This window comes from Cololabis saira, chromosome 10, assembly GCF_033807715.1.
Source record: "Cololabis saira isolate AMF1-May2022 chromosome 10, fColSai1.1, whole genome shotgun sequence".
Lineage (NCBI taxonomy): Eukaryota > Metazoa > Chordata > Actinopteri > Beloniformes > Belonidae > Cololabis > Cololabis saira.
Window position 1 is genome coordinate 38,191,889 of NC_084596.1, and position 20,440 is coordinate 38,212,328.

At 38.2% G+C, this 20,440-nt stretch overlaps 1 protein-coding gene across 2 annotated transcripts in view; it reads left to right on the plus strand.

Moving 5' to 3' along the window:
• The window catches only part of brinp2 (bone morphogenetic protein/retinoic acid inducible neural-specific 2), a 230,807-nt gene that overhangs the window by 504 nt on the left and 209,863 nt on the right, over positions 1 to 20,440 (plus strand). The window lies entirely within an intron of this gene.

Genomic DNA, 20,440 nt, shown 5'->3' on the forward strand with positions numbered 1-20,440 from the left:
GGAGGAGAAAGAATGTTGTGCCACGAGAGTAGTCCTCCACTGTCAAACCTCGGTCTTTTTTGGTATTTTCAAAAAGTCTCCACATGTTTTCAGGCAATCAAAGCAGCACACTATAACAATGCATCCCATATCTGGAAATGTGTGTCATTGTTTAACTGTTGTGCGTCCGCTTAACTTCAGAACCAAGTCAGTGTGTGTGTTTGTGTGTGTGTGTGTCTTCTACCCAACAGTCCAGTCCTGTCACTTCATTTTCCCCACACTTGGGCTTCAACCTCTGCTTTGCTGTGTCTGTGTGAGCTCCTGCTGCCGTCCCCCTAACCCATGAGAGCCTATCTGCCTGCCCTTCTCATAGCTGAACGTCTCTGTCTGCAGGCACGCCTGTGTGAGATGTTGTTGCTCCATCAGTCACCCTGAATGCCTGCTACGGGTTGCACAATTTCTCACAAATTCACTGAACCATGTAAGCACAGCATTTACCTGTCAGCTACTTTGTCCACTGTGCTGCATGCGGTTGCAAGAAATCCTCTGAGAAGAGGATGTGCCGCCTCTGATTTATACTGAACACCCGCTGTCACTGACGTGGTCCTCTTCTCCTCTAAAGGAGGACTTGTTTAAAAAAAAAAAAAGATTATGGGAAGTTGAAGTTGAAAGTCAATTTGACAAGCAGGAAAGTTTTAGCGTTTTTGTCTAGAAATGCCACAACAATCAAATCTCAAACATTTGATATTCAACTTGAGATTTCTTACCGCCCTCATATTATGCGTTTAAATGGGGGTGAGATGTGCTGAGAATAGACATTTCAGTGATGAACTGTAGCTTTGAGAGTATGTAAATGAGTGGCTCACTGCATGGCACACAGGGTTCTTATGACACACTGTTTAATGGCAACTAAAGTGTGCGTCTGTGCTGACCTCAGGACTGGATTGCAAAGGAATATTGAAAGCTCCAGCTAGTAATGAATGCCGTGGAATTATCCGTTACAGCATGCAGTCAAGTGGGAGTGAAAAGATTGAAAAGGCCGACTGTAAAACCTACTGTAAAGCTCACACATGAACTGAGCTGCTTGTTTTTATTGTGAAAAATGTAGATAGTGTTATATTTTTCTGAAATATCCTCAACACAGTACATTGTAACAATGTTTTGTAGGAATGGAAGAAATCAGTAATATGATTTTAAAAATATCTAATATAAAGAAACCAAGAAATCATCATTGATATCCTCTTTAAAAGGGCCAAAATATGCTGAATTCTACATTTCATCGAATAATCCAACAATATTGTCTGGTAGATGCAGGTATCTGTTGATCTGCACTGCCAGCCATTTGATAAATCTGTGTCATCCACAAACCCAAAGCAAGTAATCCAAATGATGTCACTTGAATTTCAGAGATGTAAAAGTAATGGAAGAGGTTAACCCCCCCTGACTTGTACAGTTTACCACACAATGAGAAACATCAGCAAAGTTGCACTAAATATCAAAACATTGTCCCATGTAGGAGCTGGTTTGATGTGGACCACTTTAAACAAGTGTTCACACAAAAACAGTCATGCTGCAGTAAGTGCTTGTTAAAGCTTTTCCATCAATATATGACAGGATCATGTTTCCCCGTCCTGATTTTAACTGAAAGCTGATGCCGTTCTAATGATACTGAATTACTGGAATAAAAAAAGAACGTGTCCACTTTGGATTCCACTGATGGAGTATAACTCAAAAGTCTGGACACACCTGCTAGTTAAAATACATGGGGGAAAGGGTGTCCAAACTGTTTGCTGTCACTGTACTCCATCCTTTATGCAGTCAACATGGCATCAAATGTCCATTACTGAATTGAAAGTAGGTACAAACAAATGTTCAGTTTGAATAAAGTCTCTCAAGAATCTTCAGTCCTTTACTCTTTAAGAAATGTACTTAAAGAGCATTGATTATTTGCAAATGACAAAACAGTATAATGTATTTTATGAAGACGCTTCAACGAGATCCGGCGCATCTACAGAATCATGCCAAGCTGGTCAGATACAGAGGATGATAATGACGAATTTTGGAAGATTAAATATAGAAAGTTTCACACTGAATAAACATTACATCATAAGTCTCACTTTTTGGCCTCTCCTCCCTCTCAATGCAAATATATCCCAGAGCACTTACATAAGACCCAGCCTGGGTATTGAATCACTGCCTGGAGCAAGGCATTAGGCCACACATTAAACTGTTATACGTGTAGATGGAAACCTGGCTCTTTTCTAATTCAATTTCTTTGCTGTTTGTTGAGAGTCAAAACTTTGCAGTCGTTGGCGTGAAACCTATGATTCACTAGTTAACGCGATCCATTGTCTCACCTGGGTAACATTTGGGTAGCCAGTCAAATAAGAGCGGAATAAAAATGCCTCTTATTTTGCCTTCGACTGAGTGGAATCCAGTTAAAAGCTTCTGACTCATCACAGTCTGAATTTTAGAAGTGATGCAAATGTGCAAAAGTACATTATTCTGTGCTGTAATGATGCGTAGCTCAACTAGAAGGACCTCGTCACACATATTTCATAGACGTCTTAATGATGTCAGTTAGGCCTTGCCTTGTTTGTTCTGTTGGTGTAAAAGCACGCTCGCTCAAGCACATTCATCAAGTAATAAAATGGTACTTCAGGATAGAAACGCCTCTTAAAGAAAAAATCCTTAGGTTTAATTTCTTCCTGCCTTTCATTACAACCCAAGGTGGAATAATTAAGGGAATTGAAGCTGGATCTGATGTTGCTCTCATTACAAGTATGAGCCTATTTGTAAATAGGTTATTTTTTATTCAGAACTTTCCCTTTCTCTACCTCAAACTGCTGCACCTTTAAATGTTTATTCCGTACATATGACAAGAAATACCACATTTGTTTATTTGTTTATTTTACTACCTAAAGAGCTAAATTACCGGAGTCAAATTCCTTGTTGGACAATGTTTGAACCTGGCCAATAAAGCTGATTCTGATTCTATGCAGAAAAGCTTAACTGTTAAATGTGTGTGTGTGTTGTGAATGAAAATATGATTTGTCAGTGCATATGCTCTTTAATGACTGACTAGAACATCCTGTAAAATACAGTTCTGACCTTCAAAATCCAAGTGCATTAGAAAAGATTGACCTTGCATACAAAGACTGATACGTGGCAGTGTGCTTAGATTGGCCAACAGTCATCCCATATCATTGTTAGCTGTCCTTTTCAAGGTATTTGTTGCAGGAGGTTTTAAAAATTGCTGCCGATACATAATAAAACTGAACCAAACAAACGAAAAACATGTCTATAGCATGACAAGGAATTTTCTTGAATATGATTTTAGAGAACACCCAATTTTATCTGTAACTATTGAACTGCAACAGATGAGCCATTTGATAATTTGTGTTCATGACAGTTTTTGGCATTTACATGGCAACTGTTTAACTGAAAACTAATTGACAGTCCTGATTACTTTTTAAAACATCTGCTTCATAACTGGATCCATCTGTGATGTGTTTGTCAAGACGATCAAAACACAGTATGGAAGAATCTGTCTTATAAAGACATTATTTCAGGTAAGATAAATGACCATTTAGTGATTTTAAAAAAGAGCAAGAAAGGATATCAGCACATTTCATCAATTTTTTCCTCTCAGTCTTCAATTTACATTTGATATTTTTGACCATAATATTAGTGCTATTTACTTTAAAAAAAAATCCTCATTGTGTTGTTAAATTAGATCTTAAAACCTATGATTGAATTCAAAAGCTGAATTGCATATGTCAGTATGTTACGAAAATTGTATTTCTTTTTTTGTTTTAGATGTATTATTATTCCTTTTTGAACGCGTCACTCTGGTCCACTAGTTCAGGCAGGCCATTTTAGCCGCAGTTAAACACCAGCCTCCACCTGGAGGCTCTGAGGGGAGGAAAGGATCCCGGCAGGGTGGAGAGTTCCTGCTCATCTCTCTAAATCTCTCATCATAGGTGATGTGAGGTGAGGTGTGATGAGGTCAGGAACTCAAGGCCAAATTATAAGTTTTTGTTATGATATTGATTATGAAATGTATTGTATTGTGTGAGTTGTCTGACTGAACTAATTATTTGCCATTTTACTGACAAAATTCACCAATGAATGATTGAACTCGTTCATTCTGGTGCAGAAGTGTAGGATGCACGGGTCTACATGATGTACAAGCCTCACTTCAAAGCTTGCAAACCAACCTACAATTGCAGATTTGATCGACGTGGAGACTTTTATGTACACCATACTGTGATGAGCAAGTTAAACAAATGTTCACGCAATGTTTTGAAGTGGCTCAGGGAGGAGCTCTTGTGCAATAGGGCCTTTAGTAATTGATTATTGATTGATGGGGAGGCACAAAACCTCTCTATGCTTGTGCATTGATGTGTTTTTTTTTAAAACTAGTTTTCAATTGCAAACACAATAAATTTCCCCCCAGATTTTCTTTACTTTTACAGCTGCTTGCTGTCTGCAGCGCTGACACTTCTCTTTAGGCCACCTTGTAGGCGTGCCTGACTTCAATGGCTTGTTTAAGACAAAACAGCGTAGCTTTGGAGCGAGAGTAGGGAGGGACAAGCTAGACGGTTAAACTCTCTCTTTCTTTTTCTTCCCTGCCCCTTTTCTTCTCATCTTTGTACATCAAAGAGCTCGTCTGTTCTTAAGGAGAAGCCTTTTGCATCCCTTTGCAGATGTTGTGGGAGGGCATGCAAACAGTAGGCCTAAGTGAGCAGCGTGAGCACTCAATTGTTCTCCATATGTACATTAATCCTGCGCCAGACTCCAACATGAACTGCAGCAGTCCAAAGCCTTGCTGACATTTAAATCTGCACAGGGGGTGGGGACAGGAGATGATTTATTTTTTATTTTTTTGCTATGTGTTATCTGTGTGGGTGTGTGTCCTTAATGTCCTTTTTACCGCGGTTCAGAGAAAATGAAACTTCCGGGTTCTTTGTTGTTTTTTTTTAAATCCACCAAGGATTTTTATTTGTTTATTTATTTATTTTTATATAAGCTGCTTGTGAACATTCTTATGGACTAAGCTGTTGAGTAATGTAGAGAAATGTGTCTCATTAATGAGCATTGCTTTAGAAAAAGAAAGGGACTGCACAATGCTCAAAAATGGTCTTACTGAATGTTAAGGGAAGGTTAGGCAAAAAAAAGACTACTTCATCATTGTTCTGTCTCTCCAAGAAACCATCCTATATTCCTAAAGACTCTTACATGCGTTTATCATGCTGAACAGTGCCACCCTTTTAACCAGAACTGCTTTTTTTTTTGCAAAAACTATTTTTTGTCAGTATGGAACCATTGAATATATAGTATAATGGACCCTACAATGGACAGCAGATGATTCAAGGTCAGCAAGATGCCCACTGACCATGCAGGACTGATTTTAGGAATTATTTAAAAGGATATTTTGCATCATCATCAAAATATCTTGTTGTCATTGTAAATGAGAAACTGTTCTCAACTGACTTACTACTACTACTATTAGTACTACTACTGTCATTTAGCAGAGGCTTTTATCCAAAGTGACTTACTGAGAGAACATGTACACCATTTGTGGAGCAATTAGGGTTAAGGGCCTTGCTCAGGGGCCCAAGGTGGTTTGTATTGGTTGCCATTCCAGGGCTTGAACCAGACTCAAGCCCACCTCTCTAGCCACTAGACTACCATGCCTCCCCATGACTTACCTGGTTAAATAAAGATTAAATAAAATAAATAAATAAATACATAAAAAATAAATAAATCTTGAATTATAGGATTTTTATCATACAAAATGATCTTAGCTGTTTATATTTTCCAAATGATAATTTCTAGAAATTCTAATATAATATAAAATGTTTGAGGTCAGAGTTTTTTTTTATTTTAAAACATTTAAAAATATTTTTCTCCTTAAAGTGGACATCAGATGGTCAGTTGCAGCAATTTCGGTATTATCTATGATAGCATTACACCCATCATAGCTCCGAACAGTTTGTAATTATTTTAGACAGTAAGGATATAAGAGGTAAAAAACAACTCCCTGAAAACTGAATGATGTTGTCTTAAGTCTCTTTTTATTGGCAGAATTCCTACAAATTTACCATGAGGGGTGGTGTGCGTTATGAACATGTGCAACTCCTGTTACCAGTCAGGAATTGAAGTCGGAGCCCCAAACCTGATAAACAAAAATTCAAGAGATTATGTTCATTTTCAACTATGACAAGTCCAGAAATCCAGCAATACATGTTTGAGCCAGAATCAGATCGAGTGAGAAATTCATAAACCAGACGAAGCGTGACAATGGCGTGTAATCCTGGCAACCCTGGGATATCTCTGTAAAAGATAACCAGCTTACGCTGGAAAATGTTTGCATCCTCATAACCAAATTCACATTTCTTCCAAGACATGGAAATAAAAACAAAAACAGTTTGTAACAAAGCAGAGGCTCATCACTCCTTCCCGTCTCTACCCTATCTAGGCTGGTTGTATCGATGTTTTCATTTGTCGAGGCCACAGACATCCCGACGTGACCAGAAGCTGTCACACACACACAACCTCTTAAGTCTATGGTAGAATCTGACCAATCAAAGCATTAGGACATAATCTGCTGCGGTCCAAAAAGACTGTGTTTGCAAGATATGGATATGTTATGTATCTTCTTCCAAAGTTTTCTTTTCTTTTCATGTCTGACTGTAATGCTGAGGAGTCAGGATTTGACATTTGACATTTGAGATTTATTTATGTCAAATGTCATAATAATGAGAGCAATTCTTTTTTTTTTCCTCCCAAATAATTTCCAAAAAGTCAAATGTTTACATTCTCTTTTTGTAGAACATGGGTCAAATGTTTTAAGAAGCCATCCACATTTTTTCTTTGACTTGACCAGGACTGGTGGAGCAAAGTCAAGTTTGTCGGTCTCTTTTTTTCCACACATGCCCTTTTAGTGCCGCCCACACCTTTTAAATGGAAATGAAGTCAGGACTTTGCCATGGCCACTCTGTTACATTTACTTTGTCGTCTTAAACTAATTTGAAGGTATTCTTGGGTTCATTGTCCATTTGGAAGACCCATGAATGGCCAATTTTTGACTGAAGTCTTGAGATGTTGCTTCAATATATCCAGTTTCCTTGACGCCATCTGTTTGGGTAGAGTGCACCAATCTCTCCTGAAGCAAAGGATTCCTACAAAACAATGGTGCCACCTCAACGGCATTCTGAGCCCTGCAAGCTTTCGTCATTTTCCTCCAAATGTAACAATGATCATTATGACTGAACAGTTCAGTCTTAGTTTCATCATATCACTGAAAACGCCTCCAATAATAAAGACCTTGCAGCTGCGGATTGTAATCTGGCATTTGTATGGTGGTTTTGGAGCAGCAGCTTTGTCCCACGGTGTAGCATCTTCATCGGTACAGAATGTGTTTTAGTGTGAATAATGATACCTTCTGCTGTTTTCAGCCCACATAGTTACAAGGTCTTTCGTTGTTGTTCTGAGGTTCATTTGCTCTTTTTCTAGCAAAGCGCGCTCATCACGCTCGCCTCCCACCTAAAACAACAGTCCCTTTATACACATATTATTGTCTGAACAGATACACCTACAACTTCCAGACATCGGGAAATTGTACTCAAGGAGGAACCAGACTTGTGAAGGCCCACGGTTATTTTCCTGATCTCTTGGTTGGTCTCTTTTGATTTGCTTGCAATAGTTCTCTCGTGTTTGAGGTTGTGCCTAAAACACATTTGCCTCAAATGAACTCAAATCATGTCATGTCAGGAAGCGTAGAAACTTTCAATGCCAAAGCAACATCATGTGGAATTCTTGAAATAGATATTTCTTTTAAATTCATGAGGTTTAAGTGTTCAACCCTCTGTAGGTCTTCAAGCTTGAATCCATCTTGATACATCAAGTCTTTGTCCCTAAATCATATAATGATCAACTTAGGGAGCATGAAATATAAATTGAATATGTGTCATGCTTAATGCTTTTTTAAAAATAAACTATTGTGCCTGGGATTTGTGAGTTACTTTCTTATTGTATTGTAATTGTAATTCATTAAGCTGAATTAAGTTTGAAACAATGATTCGTAGAGCTTGTTGTATGTACAGTGTTTAGCTGTTCTGATCAACCGCTCAAGAAAATAGTGTTGTGCATTGCTTTAGAGTTACAACTAATGAGCCACAACATTTTATAATTTTTCCTGCAAATTTCTTTTGGTACTGGCAAAATATCTTAGCTCTATAATGACATGAGCTTTACAAGGCCCCTGAAAGGTGTCAGACCACTGTCAGGCTCCAAGACCTTTAGCAGCAGGTCCTTGAAGACTTGTAAAGTTCATGGTTTATTCCTCTTCAGATCAAATGCAAGACCCTCAATGCTGCTAATTGGGAATACCTCACAAGTCCTGATGTTTCAGAAATGCTTTGCCTCACTTGTCAGGTCATATCAATTAGGCCCTTGTCCAAGTCGTTCAGGTCTGTGAGCTTGCCCATCTCTGTTGAACCTGGTGATTATGAAAGCCAACTGCTTCAGACCTTAACATTCAACATTTTACAAGCTAATCAGTGTTATTAGTTTAATCTGTGAGTCGTCATTTTTTTACTGATTAGTATAAACTTCCCAGAAGGGGAAAGAATACATGGAGCATCGTCTTTCCCAAACTACAACATTCATTCATCCATTCTTGGGTTTGTCTCGCTCTGCACAAGCTTGATAATGGCCAATTCATTTTGAACAGGTGTGTTGGAGCGGCAATACATGCATAATATACAGGGCAGGACGGCCTTGAGGACTGGGGTTTAGAAATGCTGACACAAACCATAATTCTTTTCATCTCCAAGAAAAAAAAAGGCTTTTGCAGCGTAGCAAAAATCACACCAGTCTCTGAGTCTGAGGGTTTTTGCTGGACAGACATCCCGCCATGTTCACTTCCTAATTACAACTTCCTGCTATCTGTCAAGGAGAGAAACTCACAAAAAGAAAAACTCATTTGCATAAAAATCTAGTGCGCTGTTGTTTTACATTAATCTATAATTGATGACGTCACCCAGGTCCCAGTCAGATGCTGGAGGAAGGAACATTTAGGAATACCAAACCCTCTCAGCGCTAAAGCAGTTAATGTTTTATGAGGTACTGTATCTTGTCCTATTACATCCCATAACTGCATGAGAATCTCTCTCCCTCACTTTCAACCCAACCACTTTCCCTTTTGCCTCTTCTCCACTTCCCGACAATGATTAGGAAAGGCATTTAGTGGCGAGAAATACAATGATTATATGTTGAGGCATTGATCTGCGTATTGAGCTATATCATCTGGATTCATTGGCTCTGACACCCAAACTCCCCACATTGATTTTTACTGTTGCTGTTAAAGGAGAGTTAACCCACCTACCCTCCACCCCGCCATTGGCTCCGTGTTACACAATCACATCCTGCCATGAGTCAAACAGGTAATGCTGCAGAAATGTACCGATTAACAATTGCGTTTTTGTGACCCACATTCTAAGAACTGATGTGCTCGGTGCCTGTATGAGGATTTACATAGTTTTGATAGTACAAGAAGAAGAGGTATGGTGTAGGAGTATGGTCGCACCCCCTTTACTTTTTTATGTTGTTAAACAACATGCATATAGGCCAAGGAACTTAAACTACAACAGAAAATTCCCCTGGACTCCATTTCAAAACCAAACACCTGTCAATTTCCCCGCAGCCTGGCTGAGTTGATTCAAAGTGGAATGAAATATAAGGACTCGATATGATTATTGAAAATACATCACTCAGTTATATTGGCATTTTGGAAAAAGTGATAATAGTTTCCGCGCTTGTTTCATCATGTCCTCTCGGTACCACTGAACGCATGCTGTCGCCATGGTTACATATTGTATTGTATGTGAAGCAGGGGAAAGCAGAAATATATTTAAGATACATAACATAAAGATATACAGATGAATGATTCTTTAGTGAAAAATAACAATTTTGCTAATTTGTGGGTGCTTAGTGCTTTAATATGAATAGCGTTTTTCTTTTCTTTTTTCAACTGACACATGATAATACATCTGGACAAAGGTTTGTGAAAATGCTGAAGCTTGTACTGTTGCTCCAAAAGAGTCAGCGATTTCCCCCGTGGGGACAAAAGTAGGGTAAAATCTAAAGATCACACCTTTTGTGAACTATCCAGAAATGAACAAGACCATAGCTATGAATGCAATCTGCACTTATATAACTGCTTTTTACCGTTATTTAAGTTCTGAAAAGTGTTTCTCTATACCAATTCACACATGGTTACAGAAGAATATTGAAAGAGTCCATTCAAATCCAAAAGGTATCATTTTCATCAGGGTATAAGTGGCCAGAGTTAGATTGTGCACAATACAGTAGAGGGTTTGTCTTTATCATTATCTGTTGAAGAGTGAGTATCAGCAATAGTTCAACTGCCTTTCTTTTGCAGTTATGGTGAAATGTGATACTTAAGTAGCTGAAATCCCTGAGAGTGAAGGGAAGGAAATGAGTTCCAAATTACCATGCCTCTAATAAGGCTAATTTATGCTGTGAAGAGGCATTTTTCTTCTTTTATTGGCTTGGTTCTGAGAAGTGAAAACTCCAAATTTGTCTGGCTCAGTTTGCATGCCTGATTACGTATTTAATTCATGAGAAGACATTCCAAAATGCAATCTACTTACCCCCTCTCCCCACACAGACCCTCACCTCCCCCATTTTGGCTCACTATCCCGACACGGGCTTTTGATTTACTCATGCATGGGGTGTTGAGAAAGCGCTTACATGAATATCCCCTTGCATCTTACAGCCCCAACGGCATGCAGATGTATTTTCATTCCGCATGGGGGTGACTATGATGAAAAGCAGCGCACATACAGCTTGTTTGTGTGTGCATGTGCTTTCTGTAAAGAGTGAATTAAATAGAACTTCTGAAAAATCATTATTTTTAAGGGTTTTAAACATAAATAACACATCAATTAGTCTCCATGTAATTTGAGACGACACTGATGGCAACGAGGAGAAAATTCTTGAACGTTTATTTACTTGGAGCATGTGAACAAATTTGTTGGTACCCTTCCATCACAGAAAGAGAAACCATAATGGACAGTAAAATTACTTGAAACTGACAAAAGTAGTTGTAAGTAATTATGTAATGAGTATTGACTAATGACAATTAGACTTTGCTTTTAAATTATGGTTTAGCAGGATAATTTAAAATAAGCAAACTGATGAAAAACGCCTGGAGAAAAATGATAGGACTGCAACTTAATAGGTCTGATTTTCATTAGTCAATTTTTTGTGAATCTGTTATTACATTTGTCGGTTTCAGTAATTTGAAACTGACCAATTTGTAGTTATTATTTCAGTGACCATTGTGAGTTTTTCTTTCTTTAATGGAAGGCTACCAATGAATTTGTCCACATGTGTAATTGTGTTGCAGTGATAAGCACTTTTGTCAAACAGAGACACGGCTCCACGGTTGTAATCGCAAGAGTGAGGCGCTGTCTGAGTCTGTGATCGGGTTGGATTGCAGACCTTTACTGGGTGATTAGTTGACCCCACAGTCACTGGGAGCTCGAACAGGAACCTCAGCCTAAATAGCATAAAGGGTGGCTTTTGGACGTTTAAAACATTCTCAGTTTCAAGACTGTAAGACTGTGAGGTGCATATCTAATTTTTTAAATGCTGACAAACATTTGGTGATAACTCATTTATACGAGAAGCTTTTTTAAAAATAAAAATAAAATTTAAAACATGCTCTAAAAGCTGTTCAGTTCAACTTCTCAGCTTCTGAGGAAAAACAGGAACAATTGAATTAAAAAAACATTTCAGAGGTTGAACGTTCCGCTTTTAAAAGAAAAACTGTGCCTGTCTTGAAAATGTTAATATCACACAAGTCTCTTTATGCTTAAGAGATCATAATAGGTTAGTTAAGTTGTGTAAATGATTTTATTGTTTATCGGATTAATGAGGAGATATTACAAAACCATAATACTTACTATGCCTGTGGGCATATGTTTGGGAGTTTGAAATTATTACCATGCTGTCATTGTTTGGGACCATGCAGGTCAGAAAGCATCTCAATAAAGTACAGATCTTTGCAGTGTATTGTTATTTATTTATATATAACCACCTAACTTCATATCATATTGCATTTACTATGCCTCAGAAGTGCGCAGTGCAAGGCTATTATATTCAAAGAGGAACTCCTAGAACTTGTGAAAACTGCTTCTTTTATGTCTAAACCAAAGAATGTCACACACATTTCATTAAGACCTAAACGAATGGTCTCAACCTTTGGAAAAAAAAAAAAAGTCTTTGTACAGAGAATAATGTTTTTAATGTTTGCTTTGCCACATTATTTTAAAGAAATGTTATGCAGCTAAGATACTGATGTTTGGGGTTACACTCACACTAGTTTTTCCTGTTAACTCAGTCATTCACACCCAACTGGGATATTGGATTATGGCATTATCCACCTGGCTGCTGCAGGGCTTCAAACTATACATCCCAGAGAGGTCTTATGTTGCAATTTATTTCACTGAATTTGTTTCAGTATTTTGTGATTTTGTAACTTTGGAATACAAATTTGAAACATCTTCCTTTCCGAGGTTACTAGAGTATTTCCAACAACCCAGGTCCAGGACACGATAAAGATATCGTCCCATGTCAGATTTTTTTTTTTTTTTTTTCAATATCTTTTTATTTCACAAAAGAAAGGCAATCACATGTCAGATTTTTTTAATTTTCATTAAAAGAAACTGAACATGTGCTTTAAGTCACAAAACAAGTGGGGTTGAAGTTTCCAGGCAATTAGACAGTGAAGAGAAAAACAGTCTCTTAATAAAACCACATTTCCATAACGGCTTTGTTACTCATGGACAGTGATAGATTTGCCATCATAATAGATTCTTTAGTGCCGGCTCAGAAGGTGTTGGTTTAAATCTTGGCGGACACGCTATGTGGTGAAATGTCCTTGAGAAAGTCATGGAACCCTCAAACTGCTTTGGATAAAAGCTATTTGCCAAATGAATGTAAAGTCAAACCAGCTAATAAACATTAAACTGAGGTGATTTAATCTAATTTAATTATAGTAAAACAAGGTTAAAAATGCCTGAAGGCAAATGCGGGTTAATCACACTATATTTAGTATGCTACTGCTGTATTTAAGACATTATCTTGGATCTATTAGACTAGGAAATCTCTTTTCTCTTATGTTCCTCCCCTCCCGTATCAGAAGTCGTTCCAAGTTTGTGGCATCACTTTCTACGTGGTGTCTGGCCTGATCCTGCAGTCTTCCGTGATGTGCCAGATCCACTGAAAAGCTTTAACAGGATTGGACCCTCGCCTCGACGGTGACATAATAAGCCAGTCAAGGTCACTAACAGCATCACATAAAAGAAGACATCAGTTCCTAATGAAGTCATACATCACATTTAGCATATGGTTCAATTAGAGGCTTCATAGAGATTATTTGGATTATATTATTCCAGTGCATTCATTAGCTAAGCTCCAACAGCCTCCCATCTGATTAAAAAACGGCGAGGGGATTTGCTGCTATTGACGGGAAGTGATCCATGCATGGAAGGAGATGGAGTCACTGGTGATGCAGGACTGTGTGCTTAATTGTGCAAATATGGGAGTTTTTACTGCGTGTGGCATCAAATCTGGATCTGTACGGTGCAGAGGTGACAAATGTAGCTCATCAATGCATGACTGTGCGGGTGGGTATGTGTCCTGATTTGTCGGCGTATACGTGATATAGGTTTGTTTGTGGGCGCGTCTGTTTGAGCAAATTCCTCGTGATGGAAAAGCCACGCTTGTTTGGTGCTGAAAGGGCTTCATGGTGAGTTGAACTGATGAAGATCGTAGCTTTGTTTTCTGTACACAGACACAGTGAGTATTTTTCTTTTATCTTGATAAATGCACTTTTTTTTTTTTGTGATTTATCATAACTGATATCCAGTCTCAATCCTGTAAAAAGGCAGCCGCTGAATCAGGCAAGGTGACATCCTTAATATAGTTCTTTCACTTTTCACGACATGGCATCAAAAGAACCACATGGTGGATCATGTTTAGAGACAACACTGATGCCAAATATCTACACTTTTCATTTTTGTTAAGTTTTAGACTCTAAAAGAAGACTCAAGACTGATAGTGGCCATACAAATCAAATGACCACAGAAGTGCTGCCTCACTATCACCATAAAAATCTGAATAAGGTAGCAAGCAAAGAAATGTGGTCAGTCCATTAATGACTCATATGTTCAGTATCAAGTGTACTGTAGTTCAGACTTTCTAAGTAGGATTTTCAAATCATAATTGCTTTTGTACTTCAGGAATAACTCTGAATGTCCGACCCTGGGAGGTTTCCACTGAGCTCAACGGGTGCGTTTCCTGTTGCTTGTAGGTTTGCCTGACTTTGACTTTGGCTGATTTTTTCTTCTTCTCAGCCAGATTAGTCTCCTTCATACCAGGAACAATCTATGGATGCAGCTGTAGGATGTAGTTAATCTTAGACCCAATAAACACAAGAAAATAACCTAAAGTAAAAAAAATTATTGATTGCATAAGAAAATGTAATTCATTATAAATAACACTTGAAAGCCAGTATGAAGAAAGCTGTTTTGTGGCCTAGTGAGTTAAGACATCCCCTAATCCCAATCAGCCTCAGTTGTGGCTCTAAATGGACGTAATAAATCTCTGTTTGCATCACCGTCATAAATTCAAGAAATATAAATTACAGTCCCTAATTATACTGTCCCTGAGTTTAAATGATCTGCTTTCCCCATCCAACGTTCACTGGCACCTTCTTACTGTCTTTGTTATCAAGTGTAAAGAGTTAAAAGGCTTTGGGTCCACGGTGAGTCTGCAGCCAGCTTCCTGTTTCCCTCATGATTAAAAATGCAGGGAACTCAAAAATATTGCATTTGTAAAGAGAGCTGTTAGCTGTTGAAATATTCGCATCTAGCTCTAGTGCTGCCTACACATAGTTTTCTTTTTCTTCAATTTGTGATGTCTTTTTAAATTTCAGTTAACTGAAAGTAAATGTAGATACCATCGTTTTATTTGTCATATATAGAGCTAATCTCATTTTATCAGTGACTTTCATTATATTTCATTCATATAAATTTGTGCTTTATTCAAGAATAGTGAAAAATTGCTGGCAAAAAAAGGAGATGAATGACACTTGGATATCAAATACAAAATCTTTTCTCTTACAACTCCACAAGTTGGCTGCTTGTTCTTGCAGTGTTGAAATGATCAGTAACAGCTGTAGATCATGAATTAACTGCTTCAAGAAAGGACTTGCCCTGTGGGAATATTTGGAATTTCCTCACTTATGACAGGAAACTGAACATCTTTGGGCTTTAGGTCACAACATTATACTAATAGGATTAAAGAAATAGATATATAAAAATCTTGTTTCATTCCTTTCTGACATGCTATGGACAAATCTGTCGTTAGATAATATTTTTTCAGTTCAAATGAGGCTGAGGTCTGTTTTGAAAACCAAGCCATTAACCAACTATAATTAGAGTTTCTATTAACATTTAATTTATTTTTTTTATCCCCACAAAACCTCTAATAGTGCTGGATTTGCTAGACAAAGCTTTGTCAACCATAAAAGAGGAGGGTGGAGTAATTGACTCCGCCTCTTAAAATCACCAATTATGAACAGAACTGTAAAACATGGCTGAAAAAGCAGCTGTTTATATTGTTTTTCTGTGCTGTATTCAGGATATAGTACTTATCCTTTGATACCTCTATGGCTTTTTGCAGTTGCACTGCTCGACTATCTTGGTGGCAAAAGAGGAAAATCTTGGAGTCTTTGAAAATGCCATATATATGATAGCTAATCTTCATGGCCCAGGTGTATCTGGATGTGTAAATCTGTTTTCCTCTGTGTGATTGCACCGCTCAGCGGGCCTCTCTCCTCCCTCCTCTGGCGCAAGCACAAATAAATCACATCTGACTCAGCTCACCAAGCTGCCCGGCCTATCCTTCGGGTCATCTCCCAATCACCATTTAATGTTTAACGGCAAAGCTGGCTTTGATATCAGCGGCAGATAAAGTGGAATTTCTTGATTGCTTTGGTCAAAGAGGCTCCAGTCGCTGAGAAAATGATTTATTGGACATAGGGAAGTCGGCGGAGATCAAAGGAGACGGACGAGCCTTCGACTTGCGCTGCAGGCCAGGAGCAGACTGGGGCTCGTCCAATCACTCGCACCAGCGGGGCCTCTGTCACCGTCGAGCCTGCATTTTAATTGGCAGTAGAGTGCGAGAGAGAGAGTATTGGGATCAGGTAGTCAGGAACAGGAGGACTGAGGAGCCTCATGGGTCACCAGAGAGCTCAGATTGGAGCCCATTACTCAGGGAGGAGATGGGAAGGGTTGGGTCGAGTGGAGGGTCAGCGGAACGCTGATTCCTCTACTGAGGGAAAGTTTCTGGTGGAGTGTATGAAGATTAATCCTTTGCTCAAAAAGAGGGTATCATGATGGAGTGGAGGTGCTGCAGAGAAAAGGAAGGCAAGAGAATTAAGATCATGTGAAAAAATTAAAGCAGCACAACGTAACTTTCAGCTTTTGTTGAGTTTGGCGGCTCCTTTGGACAAAAGCGGTAGTGCTTTACCAAAAAGAACACCACGTTTCCCATGAGCACCAGCGCGTACTGCCGGAAAGATCCTGTCCCCGTCCCGTGCATTTGTTTTGGTAGTGAATGAAATAAGACGGCACAGACTTTCAAAACTACTTTTCTGTTTTCAGCGGTCGTTTGCAGGATGGATAGCGAAGAGGTAATGTATCTACTTTTGGCTAAACAATATAATATGATTGACGATGTTGAAAAACACTAAGTTCAACTTGGTTTTATTAGTGAGACTGTTTCAGCGAGATAATGCGCCCCAAATTACTACTGCACCTCTTTCCTGTCACGTTTTTTAGAGGGACTTCGTCATAAATTAGTAGTCCAACATACTAACTGACAAAATAAAAAAATACTTATTATACTTATTATTCACATAACCTGTGAATAACTGAATGCCCATTCCTTATATTTTGATATTTTATTAGATCAGCCCTGCACAAATTTACAGTTCTCAGGAAAAATACTAGAACCCAAGACGAATCCCCTATGTGAAAACACTTCAATTTTGATTCTTATTGAACATAGAACTCTACATTTACATTTGTATCATAACAATTCTGTGTCTCTTGTCGGACATCCCTCCTCGTCTTTCATCTCACGCCAGCGAGTGAACGCCGGACCAATGTTTATTCTTGCATCGCATTTAGCTTGTTACTCTCTCGCTTTCTTTTTTTTTGCCTCCTCCGATAAAACTTTTATTTTCTTCGTTTTTTTCACTGCTTCGGCCATGATAACAACTCCGCGTTTAGCTCAACACCAGCTTCTGCTGAGCTCTGCGCTCCACGCCCCGCCCAGCTTTGGTCTCCACTACGAATCAGGAAGGAGGGGGAAGTGACGTATGCCGTAAAGCAGTCAAAGCCGTAAAAATGTGTAGATTTTTAGTGTGGCAGGGTTCCTACCATGCACCCCAAAGTTACATAGGGCCAGTGAAGGCGATACAGACCCCCCAGACCATGACAGAGGTGTCATTAAACCTGTTGGAAGTTCATGTACCATCACAATGACAATGACTGAAGGTGGAATGGTTACAGAGTGCTGCTTTAAATAAACAACAAAATAGAAAAATGAGTTGATTTTATACAAAACAGACTTACTCCAAGATTGAGAGCAAAATCACAATAAACACTGCTGTAAGCCAAGAATGAGGAAAATCAAGCGTGTAAATCACCCATCCCCTCTTGTTTTAGCTTTTTTATAATTTATTTTTTGCAGCTCGAACTGCAGCACTGGAGAATTACAGCTTATGAAATAATTGGAAAAACATCAGAATGTGGTTATCAGAGGAATGCACATTATTCATGAAGTGCTGCCCAAGTACTATTGCAAACAGGGATGAAGCAGCTAAAATAACAGCTGACCTCTGGGTAAATGGTCGTTATAATGAAAACCAGTACAGGTATGTCAGCTGCTTATCTAAGAAAATTCTCAGATTTGCAATACCAGCGCTTCATAAGATGAATATGCTGTATATATGCTGCAAGAGTATTTTGCCAGATAGAAACTCTGAACACAGTCAGCTGAGCAGGGAAATAAGGTTAACACACTTCACATTGCTGGTTAAAGCGTCAAATTAAAATGTGGTCATCACATGTCAGTGTTGTAGAGAAGAGTTAGATCTATTCAAGTAGACAATGTGTTTGTCAAATTATTGATTTTTCTTAAAAGAAAAAAAACTATTTAAACCGTAAGCTAACATGAAGATCTAAAAGTACATTTCCATTTTGGCAACTGTTTTTGGACTTCTTGGAGGGACCAGGGCATATTTTTAATTTGACTTAGACCCCGTCCACACGTAGCCGGATATCTGCGGATATCTGCTAAACCGGAGATATTTTCCTACGTTTTGACCTGTCATCCACATGAAAACGCAAATAAACGAAGGTTTGAAAAAACTCTGGGCAAAGTGAAGATTTTTGAAAACTCCGTTTATGTAGATGCGTGTAGACACACACAACCGGAGTTTTGCGTTTTCGAACGTCACATTATGCGCCAAAACAACAACAAATCTGCTCTGACGTGCGCCTTTTGTTTACTACAGAACTACTGATGATCCAGCATCTGTTCTCCAAGCTATTTATTAAATAAATGGTCTCTGGTCTTGACCACCGCTTACTGTGTTACACCGACACAGAGCCTACGGCGTAGGGCACGCGGCGACGCGCAGCCCTACGCCGTACCCTACGGCGTAGGCTACGGCGTAGGGCTGCGTCGATAACGCGGCCGCTCCGTGGCGGGCGGGACATGGGGGGGAAAAGGAGACGCGCCTGCCGGGGAAGCGGAGCCGCGGAGCCGCAGATTATCTACAGGTTTGAAATGCTTATGAATGTGGTCGAAAACGTAGATCTTCGGTTACGTGTGGAAGGGTTTTTTTTTTTAAAACGATGTAATGTGGATGCAAATTTTTTTATAAACGGAGGGGGGAAATACAGATAATTTGTATCTGAATGAACTTTGCAAAGTGTCTAAAAGTATAAATTGTATCATTTTTGCAGATGATACAAATTTTTTTTGTTCCGGGGACCAGTTAACTGAAATTATAGCTACTGTTGAAAATGAGATGAAACTCGTAAAGAAATGGTTTGATGTAAATAAGTTATCTTTAAATATAAGTAAAACAAAGTTTATGATATTTGGGAACCGTAAAATAGATAAGGTAGTTAAATTGAGAATAGAAGATAAAGAAATAGAAAGGGTGTTTGAGACAAAATTTTTAGGTGTCATCATGGACCATAAATTAAATTGGAAGATGCATATTAATCATGTCAAATCTAAATTAGCTAAATCGATAGCCATATTATATAAGGTAAAAGATATGTTGAACCAGCGTGCTTTGTATATTTTGTATTGCACTATGTTTTTTCCATACATTACATACTGTTTAGAAATATGGGGGAGTGCATATTTTACCCATACTAAACCGATCTTTATTCTTCAAAAAAGAGCGGTAAGGATTATCACAAAATCAAATTATAGAGAACCATCAAATGAATTATTTATTAAATTAAGGGCATTTAAATTCTTGGATTTAGTGGAATACAAAATAGCACTGATAATGTACAAAGTGTTCAACAGATTGTTACCTAGTAAAATTGTAAGCATGTTTAAAATAAGGATAAGTAGATATGAGCTTCGAGGGAATCGTATGATTGAAAAACCAAAGTCTAGGACTAAAATTAAAGATCAATGTATTACTGTAAGGGGAGTAAATATATGGAATGCACTTGATGATAAATTGAAGATGTGCCAGTGGATTTATGCTTTCAAACGTTTGTTTAAGTTTAAAGTGTTTGAAAAATATGAGGGATCCAGTAGATGAAACTATTACGGAATTATGTTTTGGGATTGTGTAAACAATATGATTTATTTTTTTATATTATGTTTTGTATGTTTGATCTGAATAAGTTGATCATGTGAGAAGGGTAGGCGTAAATAAGCAATAGCTTCAGCCTATTCCTTTTCGGTTAGGTCTCGTTTGTTTTTTTATGTGAACTAATGCTTTCAGTGTGGTGACTACATTATGAATGACCTGACCGAAATAAATATATTTTCATTCATTCATTCATTCATTCATTCATTCATTCATTCATTCATTCATTCATTCATTCATTCATTCAAATATTCGGTTTTAAAAATACCCGGCTACGTGTGGACCGGGTGTTAAAAAAAGGCAAGGCAAGTTTATTTGTATAGCACATTTCGTGTCCAGGACAATTGCTTTACATAACACTATAAGCTGACCTCTGGGTAAATGGTCATTTTTATCATTATGGAAATAAAGAAATAAAATCAATATTCAAAAAATTATATGAGAATT